Below are 18350 nucleotides of genomic sequence, written 5' to 3'. Positions count from 1 at the left end.
TTTCCAAAAACTGTTGAAAATCCACCTTTTTTCAAAAATTACAAAAGTTTTTGCTTTTTAGCAAAATGGTTGAAAAGTGCCATTTTTTTGCAGAAAATTTCAGAGTCTCACAGTTTTTCCAAAATTGTACGAAGTTTTTCTTCTTGACAATAATTCTCAACTTTCATCGAAATCGATAAAAAAAAGCTCACTTCTTTTCAAACAATTCCCCTCCAAATAAATGCCATGAAAACCAGCTGTGGAAAAATTGAGCATTCATCGGCAGAAATTGTTGAAATTCTAGCAAAAAGTTTTTCTGAGAACACTTCCACAAGTAAGCTCCCTCTGCAGTTCACCTCTCAACAGTGCACAGGCAATTATAACTTTGACACTGGCGTGTCACATGAAACCTACAATGCTCCTTTTACAATGCAAGAACTCAAAAGAGCAATAAAACACACAAAAAATTCAGCTCCAGGTCCTGACTTAGTACACATTCAAATGTTGAAAAACATGGACTATGAAAATCTGACACAAGTGCTGAAGTTATACAACAACATCTGGAAAACTCACTGCATTCCCAACTCTTGGAAGGAGGCCATCATTGTACCTATCCTAAAGCCTGGAAAAACTCCTCAAGAGCCAAACAACTATCGTCCAATAGCTCTTACCAGTGTGCTGTGTAAAACAATGGAAAAAATGGTCACCCAACGTTTAATGAATTATTTAGAAGCCAATAACAAGGTAGACCCCAACCAAAGCGGTTTTCGTAAAAATCATTCAACCATTGATCAGCTCATCAAACTTCAGCAAGAAATACTTGATGGATTCACTCAAAAGCAGTACATAGTCTGTGTTTTCTTTGATTTTGAGAAGGCATTCGATCGCATATCAAAAAAACCAATAATGAAAGCTTTACAGGCTTTGAATTTGAATGGAAATTTACCATTATTTGCAGAGGACTTTCTACAGAATAGAACTTTCAAAGTCAGGTTGAATGGTTATCTGTCTACCAGCCATGTTCAAGAAATAGGTACTCCACAAGGTGCTGTCATAAGCCCTCCTCTGTTCTTGGCAACATTATTTGATATACAAGCTCAAATCAAAAAACCAGTATGCTACTCCCTCTTTGCTGATGACCTAGCCATGTATATTCGGAGCTCATCTCTAGCCTACATCGAAAAAATTCTTCAAAAAACCATAAATGAGCTTGAAAAGTGGGCCAGTAGTAAAGGTTTGCAATTTTCTCCAGATAAAACAAAGCTGATAAATTTCCATCGGAAGCAGAATTCTCCTCCTCCCATCAACATCACATTATATGGTCAACAAATTCAAAATGTAACTACTCACAAGTTTCTTGGGCTGCACTTTGATCAACAGTTGACCTGGAAAATCCACCTTCAGCATACAAAGAAAAAAAGCACAATCTCATTGAATTTACTTAAAAAAATCAGTGGCACAAAGTGGGGAGCTGATCGAAAATCCATGCTACGTATTTATTCAAGTCATGTGCAATCCATCTTCGATTATGGAGCAATAATATACAGCACTGCTTCAAAGACTGATCTGAATAAACTGAACTCAGTGCAAAATCAAGCACTTCGACTCTGCTCTGGAGCTTTTTATACCAGTCCAATAACTAAACTTTTTGAAGAGACTGGAATACTTCCATTATCACAAAGGAGAGATCAGCTTATGTTAAAGTGGTACCTGAAAGTGAAAAATTCTCCTAAACACCCAAATTTTTACAAAATGTTTCACTCTCCACTGGAAGAAAAGTACACTACTTATCGCCCCATTGGCTGTCGTTGCAGAGATCTTCTTGCTAGTTTATACATAGATCATGGTGACACAAATGCCATAAAATATCAAGTGCAGAAAATGAAGCTATGTTCTAACGTAAAAACTACAACATACAGAAAAAGTAGGAGAGAAGAAGTAGTACTAACTAGATTACGAATTGGACATTCTGCCTACACCCACTCTCCACTTTTCAAAGATAAGAAACTAGAACAATGTGACCCTTGTGGAGTGCCAATCACCATCATGCACTTGATAAATTGCTGTTCCAAATATGAGGAAGACAGAGAGCAGATTTTAAGGGGGCTTACTTATGAAGACATTCATACAGATGATGAAGATATTTGTCAAAAATTTTTCACCTTCTTAAGACATATTGAAATTTATGACCTTATTTAATGAAACTTTATTTATTCATTTATTTATTTATCTATTTATTATTTTCAATGTTATTGGTTTGTGAATTGTTCTTCTTTTTACTTTTGTTATCTTTTTCATTTATTATTTGTTTATTCGCCTACTTATTTAATTGGTATCTGATTGTCTATTGGTGGTTTATACATTTTGCTCTTTTGAGCCACTATACTATTATTATATGTAAAAAAATTTTGTGAACAAACTGTGGACGCTAAAAGGCCTAGATTCTAAGGCGTCCTTAAATAAAGATTTATTCAATTCAATTCCTAAAAAGGCCACTTTTAAAAAAATTGTCAAAATCTGCTCTTGGCAAAAATTCTCACTTTTTCAAAAATGAACAAAAATTTTGGCGTTTTAGTAAAATGGCTAAAAATTGAGTTTTTTTTGGCGAAAAATTCCAAAAAATTTCAATTTTTCAAAACTTGCTCAAAAGTCTTGCTTTTTAGCCTGAAATGTCAAAAAGATCTTTTGGTTCAAACTGTGGAAGTCTCTAGAAATAATTACAACAATTCTTACTTGGTCGACAAAAAATGTTCAAAAGTCAAGCTTCGTTGGCAAAAACTTTTAAAATTGAAAACTTCTTATTTTTTCTGTGATTTTTTTTCTACAATTTAAAATGTTTTAATCACGTTTTTCGACTTTGGTTATTTTTTCAAGGCTCATTTGGGAATTGGAAATTTGTCACTAAAAAAGTGACCTTAATACTGTTAAAATCAAAGACCTTCAGGTATGTGTTCTGAAAATTAGAATGTAACAAGTAACATTAAAAAGCAAACATTTTTAATCTAAATTCTGAAAACTCTTTTTAAAAAACGATCACTGACAACATGCATTAATCATTCACCTCCATCAATGATGAATCTATCTTCACCACAGTCTCAAGCACCCCCCCCCCCATTTCGCACTTCAATTTTCCAAACTCCACTTCCTAAACATCGAAATTTGAAATTATCCAAGTAGGAAAAAAAACCACTCAGTTTATTGCCAACGCCAAAAACACATTTCATCGCACACAACCACTTGTAACGAGATACTCGCATTCGAGGTCTGCGAACAACAAAAAATACGAGTACCAGGCACTCGTTCTCGTCGCATCGAAATTCATAAAATTGAAGCTCGCAATTTAATACGTCGCGTCGAAAGCTAAATCTACCTACACGAAGAAAAAACATTAGGAATTTTCATCTGGAGAAGATTATATTTGTTGTACATACGTACCTATGTGCTATACACATACTAGCACAACAACCTACTCGTATATCGTACTCGTAAATGTCGAATATTGTAGGCCGTATAGCATACACTATGCATGGTTGGTAGAACTGGGAAAAAAGGCTCGGGGATCGAGGTTTCGGGATATTTGGGTTAAATAGAGAAGCAAAAAATGCGTAGGTATTAGGCGTTCTGTTTGCGTATAGCACAAGAGGGGCAGGGGGAGTTCATATTAGGTGGAAAATTTGCCCTTTTGAAACATCTATGTTAAATCGTATGGCAAGTCGTGTTGTGGAGAGGAGGGGTGAAGTCGAATGCGAAATTAGAGAGATTATTTTTTTGCTATTGAACAATCCGGATAACTTTTTTGTTTGACTGTGTGAAAGCGGTAGATTTTGTATTGAAAAGAAGCGAGAAGACTGTTGATCAGGCGTTTTTTCAACGTAGGTAGGTACGTATTCGTATCCTAGCATGACACAAATTATTATATGAGTATATGGACTAGGGAGCTCGTAGACTTCTCTGCTTTAAGGGAACAGGAATAGGACGAACGTGCCTGTGTTGTAACTTGTAATCCTTCGCAGAACTTGCCCAATTCTCATTGAATAGAGCTTTGAGATGAAAAAAAAAGAGTAGAGTATAGAAAAACAGGACGTCGTATAACAAATTTGAGAAAATACTTTACACCTATTTAATTTCATCTCGTTCGTATTAGTTGGCAAAAACACTACGATTTTTTTCCCCTCAGTAGGTAGGTATCTCGAAGCTTGGGTTTATTAGTGACTGATAGGTACACTCGTATATTGAATCATCGAAATACGCAGGTACCTAATTAATTTAAATTATAACGAGAATAAACAAAAACAACGAAAACACAGACATAGTTAAGTATCAACTCAACTCGTACAGGTACATCAGTACAATAATTAAAACAGGAAAAAAATGTTCTCGTTTTTGGTCGTTAAGAAACTTTGTGAAATGAAAAGAAATGCGAATAAAACGAGGGTAATATTTTTTGGTGATTTATCGCAGGTAGGTACTAGGTAGAGGTACCTAACACCAAACACAATTATTCCACTTTACCATGCCATAGCGTTTCCTCTGCCAAAATATTTTAATGTTAATTTGTGTACGTACGTATATATTGTATTCATTATTCACCTCAAAGCTGGGCACCAACTTTATCAACTCGAGGGTTACCTACTCGTACAACGCAACACAAATGCTTCTGCTTGGCGGTGGCTGATGGCTCGACCTAACTAATTTTAGTTATAAATGATACGATTTTCGAACGTGCGAAACAAGCTGGGTGATTTGTGAGCACATTTTCGTCTTATACTCGTACAGTAGGTAAGTGTATGTTGCGTCGACTAAGACTAAAGGCTAATGAACGCGATAAAGTGAGAGGAGAGATGCAGGGTCAGTATTAATTAGTAGATTTATATGTCATACGATCCGGTAGGACGATGGGATAAGAAGGGATCAAGAGTTTATATGCATTGTTAATGTTGAAATTTTACCATTACCAGTGGACGATTCGTGTTTCGTTTTTCTGATTTGTTCGGCAGATGAGTCAAATGTATGCGAATGGGGGCATTTTTCGAAAAAAATGTTTCGAATGGTGAGAGGAAACGGATGATTGAGAGGAGGGAGGGAAACAGAGGCGGATTTAACACATGGCACAAAGAGCATAGTAGCCCGATGGGCCTCCATGAATAATAGGCCTCTTTTTTGATGATCAAGTGTGTTTGATTTTTTTATCCATAAAATTCCTACTATTCGCGAATTCATGAATCGCTCGGATCGCTGTTGTTATTGTTTAAAAAGGGGATACTGGAGACTATTGACCAATCAGATTACAATTCACAACGCAAAAATTAGTAATTTAGTGGCTAACAATTTTTTTTCTTTACTCAAAGACATCAAACGACTCTTTTGCTGATATACTATTTTCTCATTTTTGTTTAAAATACGTTTGCAAATGAGTTCTGGTGTCATGAATTTTTTCAATTACTCAAATTCGAATCATTTAGTTGCAAATTTGAGTTGAAAAATATTCCACAATATAAAAATGTCTTATCACAATTTTGCACAGTATCCCCTTTTCAGAATTTACGCGAAAATCCGCCAGATGTCAGCCACTTTGCGTAAATTCGCAATATACCTAACACTGATGAAACTTCGATAAAATTTTCTCAAAATATACGAAAAAAAAAGTTCAAAAAGCATTGAAATGATGGAAAAAATAACCGGCCAAAAAGAGGATTGAAATCAGTAATCACTGAAAATGACCAAAAACCGCCAATATTCTAATGAAAGTTGCCCAAAATGCAAGAAAAAAGGTTAAAAAAACTTGTCATAATGACATGAAACACTCAAAAAAATAATCAAGTCACTAAAAAATAACAAAAAAACAAAGAATCTCAGAAAAATTTGCCAAGAAACGCATCAAAAAGAGTCAAAAACATGTTAAAATTATGTAGAAACGTGATGAAATTTCTTAAAACTACCTCACCCTTAATTCAAGTATGTCGAAATAAACTAAAGTGGGCAAAAGTTCAATTTTTTGTCAAAATTGTAGAAAATACCAGTTTTTTTGACCTTAACCTCCCAGAAAGTCTTGTTCTTTTCCAAAATTACAACAAACTACTTACAAACTCATACTTTACCAAAATTGCCAAGAACAATCTATTTGCTGACGGAATTGACAAAAAGGAATGTTTCTTCGATCTGATAATTGCTAAAAAGTCTTATTCTTTTTTTGCCAAAATTGCATAAAATGTCAGCTTTTTTTGGTCTAATCAAAGTTTTGTTTTTTTCTCAAACATGCAAAGAACGACTTCTACGTACTATACCAAAATCCCCAAGAACAATTCTATTTGATGTCGGAATTATCAAAATTCAAAACTACTGATTGCCAAAAGTTATTGCTTTTTTTTTTGCTGAAGTTGCAGAAAAACTTCCTTCAAGATCAAATTTTCAAAAAAGTATCGCTATTTCGTCTCAAAAAAAAAACTGTTATAGGTAGTGTCAAATTTAAGAAACAAGTATGTACTTAAGTATCTGCTTTCTTTTCGGTCAAGAACTCAAGATTTCCAGAAAGTTTTGCTCTTTTGTCGCAAAAATATAAAGCTGTTTTTTGTGGCAAAATAGCAGGTGAGGATCCATCTTTAGTCAAAATCCCCCCCCCCCAAAAAAACACGCTCTTTTTCAAAATGGCGTTTTTAACTCATTTTATGCTTTTTAACAATAGTAAAAATTGAGGGGGCTAAGTGTTCTGGAGAGGGCTAGATGAGTGTAGCAAAAAATCTGACGTCATATTTAATGATCAGCGGTATCGAATCATAAGAAAACGACACCCTACTCATTAATACAAATAATACTTAGTTATTTTCCCCAAAATTATCATTTTACCCCCAACCCTCTCTGAGACACATTTTTACATCATTTTGACAGGTAAATATGAGGGGAGGGGGTTGCAAATTTTTGTGGGGATACTTACTAAAGATATAGGTATGTATATAACATACTGAAAATTTTTCAAAATCGGTTAAAATGGGGCTGAGAAAAGTGTTATTGAAATTTCAGAAAAGGGGGGTTCCCCAAAAAGGGGAGATGGTGTGGATTTGAAATTTTTCACGCGGTAGTTTCTCGGTGATACCCACCTTCCATGCTAGTATCAACCCGAACGCTCTCGGGGGCCATTTCACCCCTCCTTTGCGCCGATAGCTTTTTTGTGTTTTTTATAAAACCCCTCCAATTTAAATAGTTCCAGCCCCACCCCCCTTGGGGATAGAAGAACAGTTGATATATCACTAGATCGGAAATTTGACGTAGAACTCAAAAGTAAAGCTATTTTCTACGTAAAATCAACCCCTGAGGATAAAACTGCAAAAAAAAAACATTTTGGGGGGTTCAACCCCCATAAAAAAATTAGCTAGGGGTCTGTGGGGGGGGGGGTAGTTCTCAGGAATCATTCAGGGGACCACCCTCGACAATTATTTTTTACCATAAAAGCTTGGGTATAGCCAAAAATGTTTCTATTTTTTCTTATTTGCCTCCACTACAAATGAGATTCGAAAAAAATATTATTCGATGAAGTGGTCATTCGGATTGATGACTCCATTTTTGACATCAAAACAACGAAGGAGGAGGGGGATAAAAATCACAATTTCCAAAATATAAACAGGCTCTTCCGACTTTTTAAGGTTTTTGCCCGCGTGGCCCTTTCGCCCTTTCTCCTCAGCCCCGTCATCACCACTGCTGGAGAGCACTAAGGAGTGACTAGTGAGGAAGTGACAGTGAGGGGTCGTGTCCTCGTGTCTAGAAAGACAGTGAATGTTCAAACAAAGAACTCTCAAAATTATCATCCATCAACGAAACGCCCAGCGCCATTCAAGTTTTTTTCTAAGTTTCTACCATGTTCGGATTTTGGAATCAGCCGAAGACGGGGTGTTGTGGGAGGGGGGGGGTCAGAGCGATTTTATCAAAAAATGAGTGATCAAACTAGGCAGTAGGCACCTTTGAATGAGAATGTTCTTAACAAGTTCGATCAAAATTCAAGGCCCTCGAAGTTCGAACGATTCAAGTTCATATCTTATTCATCGTACACTTACTATGTAGTGTACCATCTACTAGATCTACCCTCTCGACACGACGAAATGTGGAATGTGGAAATGAAATGGCGGGAGGAGCTGCCATTTTATTCTACAATCGCGCGGCTTTTTCGGAAAAAGTTCAGCGATTGTAATCACAAGACACGAAGGCTACCAGCCGCTCACTGAAATTTTGTAATTTTTCACCTTAAAATGGTGTAATAGAACACTATACCATCAAAATAATATGAAAAATAAACTTTTGAATGACAGAGAATCACGTCACACGTAGCACGTGTACCATGGAGACTTACGTTAATAATATTGCTAATTGCTATTGACGGGATACTTAAACATAATATTTATGTAGATACAGATTACAGACAGATACATGTACTTATCGACTAAATGAATAAATGCAAACAAAAAAACAAACTTACCAAGAAGAAGAAAGAACGAATTTCGAATCGCAAAACGATGAAAATGAAACTCGAATGTAAATTGATACCATAATACTTAATAAAAATACTTGTTAAAACAAGACACAATAAAATCGAACCTCCGAATCACCGAAAATTCAACGTCGACGAAACCCCGAGCAAAGATCAAATTTGGAGAAAAAAGAACACAAACCGCATTATTTCGAAAGCTTCCGGACAAAGACAAAAATCTTGCATAAACCAACTTGCACAGTTTGGAAAACCGAAGAATGAAAACCGAGTGGGCGAAATCGCGATTAATGCTTCACGCAGCACCTAATTTAATCAGATAGATGCGAAACCCGAACGATGCGAATTGCGAAGACCACGACAATAGGAACACAACTAAATGCACATTGCAGAAGCAAGCACCCAAATGAACAGACAAAAAAAGCTTATCGCAATCGCAAAATCGAACCATCCGTCTCGTCTATCAAGTCTTATCTGTATCTACGCACTCGTCACCCTGCGAGCTGCACCCTCCCTAAAACCTGGTACACCTTTCACAATGAAACAAGATAAGGCGAATTCCGAACGACTCGATTTGCGACATGATGACGACGACGACGACGTAAGTACATCATACCCTCACCCTGGCACCTATACGAACAAAAATATAAAATACCCCTACAGGCATGCACAAAAATACGCAGTCACTCGTACAAATTGGTATTATTTCAAATTTTTAATGACACCCATCGACGGTAGTTTTTCCTCGAAGTGGATTGATTGATCAAGTGATCAGTGAGTGAGTAAAGCAAGAAATTGGATTGACTGTTGCTGAAGGTTGAGCAAGAGTAGTAAGAGAGAAGGAAAGGGTTTTTGAAATCGTTGGATGTTTTTGTGGAGAAAATAAAGTAAAATATAATAACATGCAAAAGCAAGACTTCCAGCAGGAAATCTTCTGTAAATATTTTAATGTAATGTAAGGGTGGAGAGGAAAAAGGAGAGAAGAGGATGAACCCAAATTAGTTCAATCAGAAAGAATTGCAAAAATTCATACCTTTTGGCAAAGTCCCAAAGTTGTAAAAAGTGCTGCTTTTTTGTCAAAATTACAATTTTTTTGGCAAAACGGTAGAAAATTTTGCCTTTTTACTGTTTTTAAAGGAATTGAAAAGATCATTTGTGTTTTTCTTGTGGCAAAATCGCAACGTTTCTTTTTGCCAAAATTGTGGAAAATTCCTGCTTTCTAGTCAGATTTGCAAAAAGTTTCGATTTCTTGTCACAGTACCAAAAATTTCTGTTATTTTACACAAGAAAAAGAAGTGAAATTCAATGAAATGTTCCAGTTTCGTTTGAAAATCAGGATTTAGTAAGATTTTTTGCAATTTTTAGTCAAAGAGAACAGCTTATTTTCAGCTTGGTTTAAAAAGCAAGATTTTTTGCTGTTTTGACATAAAAAAAAAAAAAGGAGTTTCTCGCAATTTTAACAAAAAAGGCAATTTCATTAGCTCAATTTGCCGTAATATATAAAAAAAAACAAGTTTATTCACAACGAGATGTTGACAACAAAAAAAAGTAGGAAGAAAGCAAGAAAAACATAATAAACTGGATTACCAACCCGCTGAATAAAATTTATAATTTAATTTCTAAAATCATAGAGTCGTCTATTTATTCGTAACCTTTCAACTTTCGCTCTCTCGAATTTGAGAAAGTTTTTCGAGTGAGGAGGGGTCATAGAGTCATCTACAGTGAAGATTCATGCGTTCAAACCAACACATTTCAAAATCTGAGGGGTTAATTTAAAAAAGAAAAAAAAGAATTGAAAAATCGAATCGAGCATCTGGAATGAGGGTTTCGCAAAGAGTTTTTTTGTTCAAACCCAACTCACACCAGAGTTAACTCATCAACGCTTGAGTTAACTCTTTGCTTGATTATTTTCAAAAATGAGTTGAAAATTCCGTTTGAATCGAGGTATTTTTTCAATGAGTTCAGCAGTCAAACTTCCTTCAACTCGTTTCAACTCTTTTCTCACAATTATATTTTCTCATAGGTAAGTAGTCGAATCCTAACGCAGTAACGTTCCAGAGTGATTCAGAGAATGAATTTTAAACATTTTCAAGCGAGAATCTGGACTAAAAAAATAGAGTTGTGACATTTGAAAAAAAAAGTTGAATTCGAGTCATCGCTCGGGAAACTATAAGAATTCCTTCAATTTTTTTCAAAACCGATTATCTAAGTGGAATTCAAATTCAATTGTCAAATTAAAAAATGCAAACTCGAAAACAAAAGCCTCAGTTGATGGAAATTTGCTTCCTATGAAATTTTCATCACTTGACAATATTTCTGATTTCTTCCACCTACAAAATTTTGTTTGGACTCAAAGAGGGAAAATTTAAACGAAACATTCATTACCAGCTGGTTTTGAAAACTTGGACAGCTCACAAGAAATTTTTTTTCATCTCAACAAACTATTGCAATGAGGTAAAGTCAGATATCCTGAGGTTTTTGATTTCGAAAATTTTCATTTTAGAATTTTCAAATTCAGAAAAAATTTGGTAAAAAACTCAAAGTTTTGGCAAAAAAAAACATTTTGAATTAGGAAACAATTCTATTTCAGATGAAATAAAAATTTGTGTACCTAAAGAGCTTGCATAAAAATATTGAAAATTTGTAGGAATCCAATTTTGGAATTTGTAAGAAAAACTGCGATGTGATGTCAATGTAAAAATTCAAAAATCAAATCCAAATTGAAGCAATAAATTCAAATTTTTGTGATTCATTTTCCATACAGACCCAGTAACCCCCCCAAAATAGGTACCTATACTTATATAAATTTTATTTAATTTGTGAGCATCTCATGTTAACATAAAAATTCAAAAATTAAGGTTAGGTACCAAATTTTCAAAATCAAGTCCCAATTGAATCAATTTAAATTTTTGTAATTAATTTTCCAAGCAACCCAAAAATTTCTAAATTGATATTTTTCGAAGTTAAAAACCTCACGACAGTTGATCTTGTTTTATTGCAATTTTTTCGCAATGTGAACTTTTTCCCTTACGAGCTCTCAAAAAAAGAAAGAAAGGAAATCATATTTTTTGACCTTGAGACGTTAAATTTTCCTTTCAGAGTCTTTTGAACTCATTCAAGACGTTAAAAGGTCAAGTAGCAACTATATACACTACTGGACATAAGATGATTTGAATTTATTTTCGTATTCGAGCTCTTTTTTTGATGGGCCTCAACGGAATTGGTAATCAGTTTTTACAATTGATCCAAACAGTTAAAAAAAATTGAACTCTTTGAAAAGATTCATCGATCCGCAGTTTCATTCATTTGTAAAAAGAGTTTTGAAGGAGTTGAATTGGAACTCGTTTCAAAATAAATTGAATTCAATGAAGAGTTGATTCATTTTCAAGAAGAGTCCTGTTTGGAACTTTATGGATAATTTCGATGGTGATGGGGAAGGGTTTGCACATTCAAATTTCCTAGCTATATTCTGATTACAATCACGGTTGCTCTGCATAAAAAATCTTGACTAAGGGCCTGTGGCAACTTACCAAAGAAGTCAAAAAATTGTTCAGCAAAAATACAGTACCTACCTATTAATTCTTCTATGAATTAATTTTTTCTTAGTTCGTTGCAAAATGCTCCCCATTAAAATTGAAATCGAAGTACCTACTTATTAATTGAAACATTTCACTAGAAAAAGTAGAAAAGGCTCAGTCTTGTTCGTAAAATTTTTTGAAAAATGTATGAAATAAAAACAAACAGGCGTTCACAAAAATGGCTGTAACTAAGTTAAATTTGTGATGAAGAGAGGAGGAGGAGAGGAGAAATCTGAATGTTGAATTATTGACTGGACCTCTTAGAAATTTGTGATAACCTGGTGGTGGAAATTTTGTAATTTTCCACTATCAAAAAAAAAAAAAAAAAGATTTCTCCAGCAGAACTTACTATACCTAGATATGCAGGTCATTGCAAAGGAAAGGAGCAAAATTGCGCATCTACGTCACAGTTACAAGCTGCAAATGAGACTGTCACAATATGTAAGTTCATTTTTTTACGCTGTGGGCCCAATTAGCCCAATATAATCCAATCCAATTGGCAATTGTAGCTGTATCCGTGTACCTAGTTTATTGCGAAAAGGCATTTTGGTAAAAATTAGCGATTTTTATTGAAGTGCTCGTTAGAAAAAAGCTTTACCTAGGTAGCGTTTGTATATCTATACGAATATATGGAAAAGGAAACGCACGCGACGTAAATAAATAACGTTATCGAGGCTTATTTGCTGAAGAAAAGTGCTTTCAACTCGCTATAGCTGCAGAGCTACATTATTTACAAACATATCTTAGATCTTCCATATATTTACATTGAACATTTCGAAACCGCTTCTGGATGTTTTTTAATCCCTAAAAAATTACTCCTTTGTGTTTTGCTATGCGTCGCTTACGTCTACTTCTTCCTCCACACACATCTGCCAATGCCAATACCATTCGTGTACGGTATACTGGCGTTATATTATACGTATACGCCGCATTTTTTCCTCGTTTTCCCTGCTTTATTTATACTTCAAAGCGAGTGAAAAGTATACCTATACATATAAGATGGAATGGAATAAGCTGGGGAAATATTTTGTTTTTTTAATTGTTCTCGAGAAGCTCTCGCAAGAGGTTTGAAAGCTACCTACGTCCTCGATGGTCGTGAACTATTATGACGTTATTATAGTATTGCGAAAAAAAAAGGAAACAATTTATAATAAAGGAATGGATTGTTTGAGTATAATTATGCTATGTTTCTATGTGAAAATACAGAGCCTCTGAGATTTAATGTACGAGCAGAGATTTTCATTCGGTTGTTGGGGTTCCCATCGGTGAATTCAAAATGAATCGTGTTGTTGAATTTGTATTGGTGTTTGGTGTTGTTTTAAATGTGGTTTTGGCTGCGCCAATGGATACGTGAGTATTTCCTACTCGAATTTTCCATCTGGATTTATGGTTAATTAGAAAATTATTTGGTTAAAATGGCAGCAGAAGAGTTGAAAATGATGAAATTTTTGAAGCATTTGATTAGTAGAGAGTAATGGGTTCTTTTTTGAGATTTGGTTAGTGAGAGGGGGAAACTCGAAAGTTTTGGATTTTGGAAAATATCGAACAAGGGAGGTATCCAGACTGATGAAAAATAATTTTGAACCAGACACTGCTAAATGGAAAAAGCATGTAAAAATACATCAAGAGCCAAAAAGCATTTTTAGATTTTAGGTGAATTTTTAAAAATCAAATTTATGCGTCAAAAATGAAAAAAAATCAAAATTTCAACAAAATAACCTAGAAATTTGAAATTTGGCCTGTAAATATCTCATTTTTAAGCCCCTGCATTGATTGGAAACTGTTCCGAGTTGTTTTGAGCAGCTCATGGAGCTTCCAGCAAAATTTTGTGAACGTTGAAATTTTTGCTAAATATTACTCAATGAAGCTGAAGTTGGAAAGGGAATTAATTTCAACATGCTGAGTCAGTTGGAGGTGTTTTCAAGTCGTTCTGGGACCTCCTGTGACTTTTTAAAAATTTCCCGGGGAGGGGGTCGGTGATTTTTTTTTTGAAATTTTTCCTGTGGAAATATCTTCCGAAGGGATGGCGCAAATCGCAGCCCTCTAGCTCTTTTTTAAAGGCTGCCAGGGGGTGTCAAAGTTTTCAGTGAACTAGAAATATCATCCATTTCAGCAGTGGACTACTCCATAACCGCGATAGCTACCAAAATGACGTTTTTTCCAATAGTTAGGGGGTTTAAAAGGCTTTTTGGTGATATCATAAAAATCAGTGTTGCCACTTTTTTTCGTATGAAAAATTAGCTCTAAAAGGTTCAAAACGTAGTTTTCATGTCGTTCTGACTCTCAAGAATTCTGAAAAAAATATATTATGGACAACTTTTTATAGTTGAACAACATATCAAAAAATTGGGATGGTATCATGTCGTAAAGTCGATTTGAAAAAATTGAAAGTTTGCACAAAAATTGAAAAAAAGTTTTGACTGGTAAAGTTGACCAATCAAGCTCATCACAAAAAAAAACAAAATTCAAAAAATAAAACGAATTTTAATTTTTGTGCTATGAGTGTGATTTTCATCAAGTTTTCATGAAATACGTCAGAAAGAGGTCAAAATAAGACAACTGAATAAATTTAAACTTTTTTTAATGTTTGGAATTAAAAATTGAATTTTTTCGAATTTTGATTTTTTTTGTGATGAGCTATTTTATCGAGTGAAGGGGTTTTTTCAACTTTTTCAACGGATACGTAAAACTAGGGGTCAAATGGGTCAACTTTACCAGTCAAAACTTTTTTTCAAGTTTTAAGTCGAAAAATCGTATTTTTGTGCAAACTTTCAATTTTTTAAAATCGACTTTACGACATAATGCCATCTCAATTTTTGGATATGTTGTTCAACATAAAAAGTTGTCCATAATATATTTTTTTCAGAATTTTTGAGAGTCGGAACGATATATGAAAACTACGTTTTGAACTTTTTCAAGCTAATTTTTTATACGAAAAAAAAGTGGCAACACTGATTTTTATGATATCACCAAAAAGTCTTTCAAAACCCCTAACTATTGGAAAAAGTTCCATTTTGGCAGGTATCGCGGTTATCGAGTAGTCCACTGCTGAAATGGGTGATATTTCAAGTTCACTGAAAACTTTGACACCCCCTGGCAGCCTTTAAAAAAGAGCTAGAGGGCTGCGATTTGCGCCATTGGTCATCCCTTCAAAAGGTGTTTCCACAGGAAAAATTTCAAAAAAATCACCGACCCCCCACCCACCTTACCACGTCTTGATCGAATTGACGTGGAATGACCCATTTTCAAAAAATTTCTGAAGGCATCAAAATAGCCTAAATTCACCTGTAGTCGACTCAGCATGTCTAAAATGGGGAATAGACTGAATTCCAGCTATTTTCGTCAATTGGAAAATGTATAGCGAATTTTTCACATTTTCAACCTTAAAATTTCAGGAGAAATATACGAATTTTGAACTACATAGCAGAAACCGATTTCAGAAAAATTAGAGTGTGTGTACTGAACTTGATTCTGGACGGTTTTCATCGCACTGTTTGAAATTCCAGAATTTCCAAGATGTTGCTGAAGGCTCCAAAATGGTTTGAAACCACTTTCAATTGACTCAACATGTTGAAATCAGAGTATACTTAAAGAAAATTTTGGCTTCCCAACTTCATTGGATGAAATTTTGTAGAAATTTCAAATTTTCAAAAATCTACAGAAGACTTCATGAACTTTTCAAAACTGTTCGAAACCATTTCCAATCGAATCGAGGAGTCGAAAATAAGATAAAAAATCAAATTTGACCTGTCTTAGTCAATTTGATAAAATTCTGTGTTTCTCCCTATTTTTGGCTTAAATTGATATCCAAAAATTTATCAAAAATCGACGTAGTTTTTTTGTATGCAATTTTGATTCATTTTGGTCCGGTTTTAAAGATTTTCAGTCAGTTGACAGTAAAAATTCTTATAAGAAAGTTTAAGCAGATAAAACTTCAGGTTCAATATGAAATCATTAGGTGCAATGGGTAAAAATTTAAATAGATTATTTTCCAATATTTTAAAAACTACTTCCCCCACATTGATATTCAACTTCTCAATGAAATATCCAAGTATAAAGTTCAAAGAAAGTCTATTTCATCTCATCTGCTGCCTACAACTGATCTTAGCAAACATGAAATTAATATACCTACCTTTACCTACCCACGCAGATGCCTAATTAACTGAATTTGAATCGTTTACCTATTTCAGTGAGAATACTTTGGTAGTATGCGAATGTCAAACAAAAGACGTTACACCCTTCCTAACCGAAATTCGAAAGCAGTTGAAGGGCATGCAAGTCAAGGAGCAAATTTCCATCGGAAATGAATGCTGTAAATGTTGCGTTCAACCAGGAATGTACGCTGAGATAGTTATAAATAATACCAAGTACCCGCAGTAGCGATGACTGGTGTTGTAAAAGTACAAATAACTACGTAATTTGTTCTGCGATGAAGTAAAAATTGTTTTAATTGAAGTGTTTTTCATTTCGTGAAATTATTTTATTATTTTTTTTCTATCGAGCTGAATAGGTAGGTAAGTACGAGTTGAAGAAAAGAAAAAAGAAATGAAATTGCATTTAGTTCGAATTATTTTAAAAAACCAAATAGGTACCTATTTGAGTTTTGCACCAAATTGAGAAAAAATTTCGCATGCATTTCAAGTGTAGGTACCTGCATACAAAATACAAACAATCGGGGAGAAAATGTAAATACATACTCGTCTCATAGCCTCTCTTTATGACCTTAAGATTGAATTTAAACGTTTAAAAGAAAAACAATGTAAAAAAATGAATGGTAAAGAATGTGCAATATTCAATAGAATTGCGTTCGAATAGAAGAAATACATTCATTACTTGTTGTTATGTAACTGGCACAAAACAAAAATACTCGTATGTAGTATGTACATATAACAAAGCATGATTGAAATTTGAAATTCATAGAAAATTGCAACAAATTCCAAAAATTCCTCGCATTACTGACATAGACATCAGGAAAAAAAGTGTCGAAGGATTTTGGCCAAATTCAGGGGGAGTTGCGATAAGGCCATTTTTTGGCCCCACCTAGTTTTCAACTCGAATACTCTAAAAATGTAATATGTAAATGTCCGAAGTACGAATCCGTATAGTTAGTTAACCCAAAAAGACCATTTTTTGGGCTCCATGGGTTCCCAAAGTTGCGAATAAAAAAATAATTTTAGGAACCACTGAGTATTATTTTCAAAAACTTTTTCAGCGTAAAATATCTGTTTGAACCTGATGATAAACATTATGTGAGGTGATTTTCCTACTTTCCACCCTCGGGGTCAGAAATTGGGGGTGTTTCATTTTTTTGAAAATTTTGGAACCACCATTTTGATCCTACCCCTTTGAACCCCGCTAAAAAGCTTTTCACAGTTTATTAGTATCTGAAAGACCTCCATCCTACCAAATTTTGAGCTCAATAAAAATTTCGCTGGTACTCAAAAATCCAACTTTCCAATTTTTCGTAATTTCGATATTTTGGGAACCCCTGGAAAACTATAAACCTGCGATTTGCGCCAAACGTAACGTTTCGAGGTATATATTCGATTATCCAAGTGAAAAAGTTGAATTAGGCTCCCTGTATATTTGTAATTTTGAACCCTTTTTTCAGAGCATCCCATTTTAGGAACCCCTAAGGCCTAAAAAAGGCATTTATGCATATTTTTTCAAATAAATTGAATAATTTGCATTTGAAACGCACTAGCAAGTGTTCGATAATTTTTCAGATGATTTTCTCTATAAATTTCAAAATTCAGCTATTTTGGGTCAAATTCTAGTTTTCCAGGGGTTCCCAAAATATCGAAATTACGAAAAATTGGAAAATTGGATTTTTGAGTACCAGCGAAAATTTTTATTGAGCTCAAAATTTGGTAGGATGGAGGTCATTCAGATACTAATAAACTGTAAAAAGCTTTTTAGCGGTGCTCAAGGGGGTAGGTTCAAAATGATGGTTCCAACATTTTTCAAATATTAAAACCCCCCCAATTTCTGCCCTCGAGGGCAGAAATTGGAGCCCAAAAATGGTCATTTTGGGTTAACTAATCACAGATTCGTATTTGGGACATTTATAACAGCATTTTAAGAGTGGTTGAGTCGATAACTATATAGCTGGGGCCAAAAAATGGCCTTATCGCAACTCCTCCTTAAGTTATAGTGGCGAAAATTTGATGTTGGGGTATTGAGTCAATCATACAAAAACTGCAAAAATTATTATGACTGTTTTTCAATCAGCTAAAAAAATAAATATTCTTAAAATTTAAAAAAATTAAAGAAAACGTGATTTTTTCGGAGAAGTGGTTTTACCCATATTTTTTTCACAG

General features: G+C 34.4%; 1 protein-coding gene and 1 long non-coding RNA gene across 2 annotated transcripts in view; one reads left to right on the top strand and one right to left on the bottom strand.

Moving 5' to 3' along the window:
- Nucleotides 1–18350, bottom strand: part of LOC135849973 (ferritin heavy chain-like) — a 226659-nt gene that overhangs the window by 123186 nt on the left and 85123 nt on the right. The gene's annotated exons all lie outside the window — the stretch shown is intronic.
- LOC135849957 (uncharacterized) lies at nucleotides 13014–16485 on the top strand. Its single transcript, XR_010559630.1, has 2 exons — nucleotides 13014–13380; nucleotides 16221–16485. It is a non-coding gene; the product is annotated as an uncharacterized LOC135849957 (long non-coding RNA).

The sequence above is a fragment of the Planococcus citri genome, chromosome 1 (assembly GCF_950023065.1).
Source record: "Planococcus citri chromosome 1, ihPlaCitr1.1, whole genome shotgun sequence".
Classification (NCBI taxonomy): domain Eukaryota; kingdom Metazoa; phylum Arthropoda; class Insecta; order Hemiptera; family Pseudococcidae; genus Planococcus; species Planococcus citri.
The sequence above is the reverse complement of the archived record's forward strand: the minus strand, read 5'-3'. Positions and strand labels throughout refer to the sequence as shown.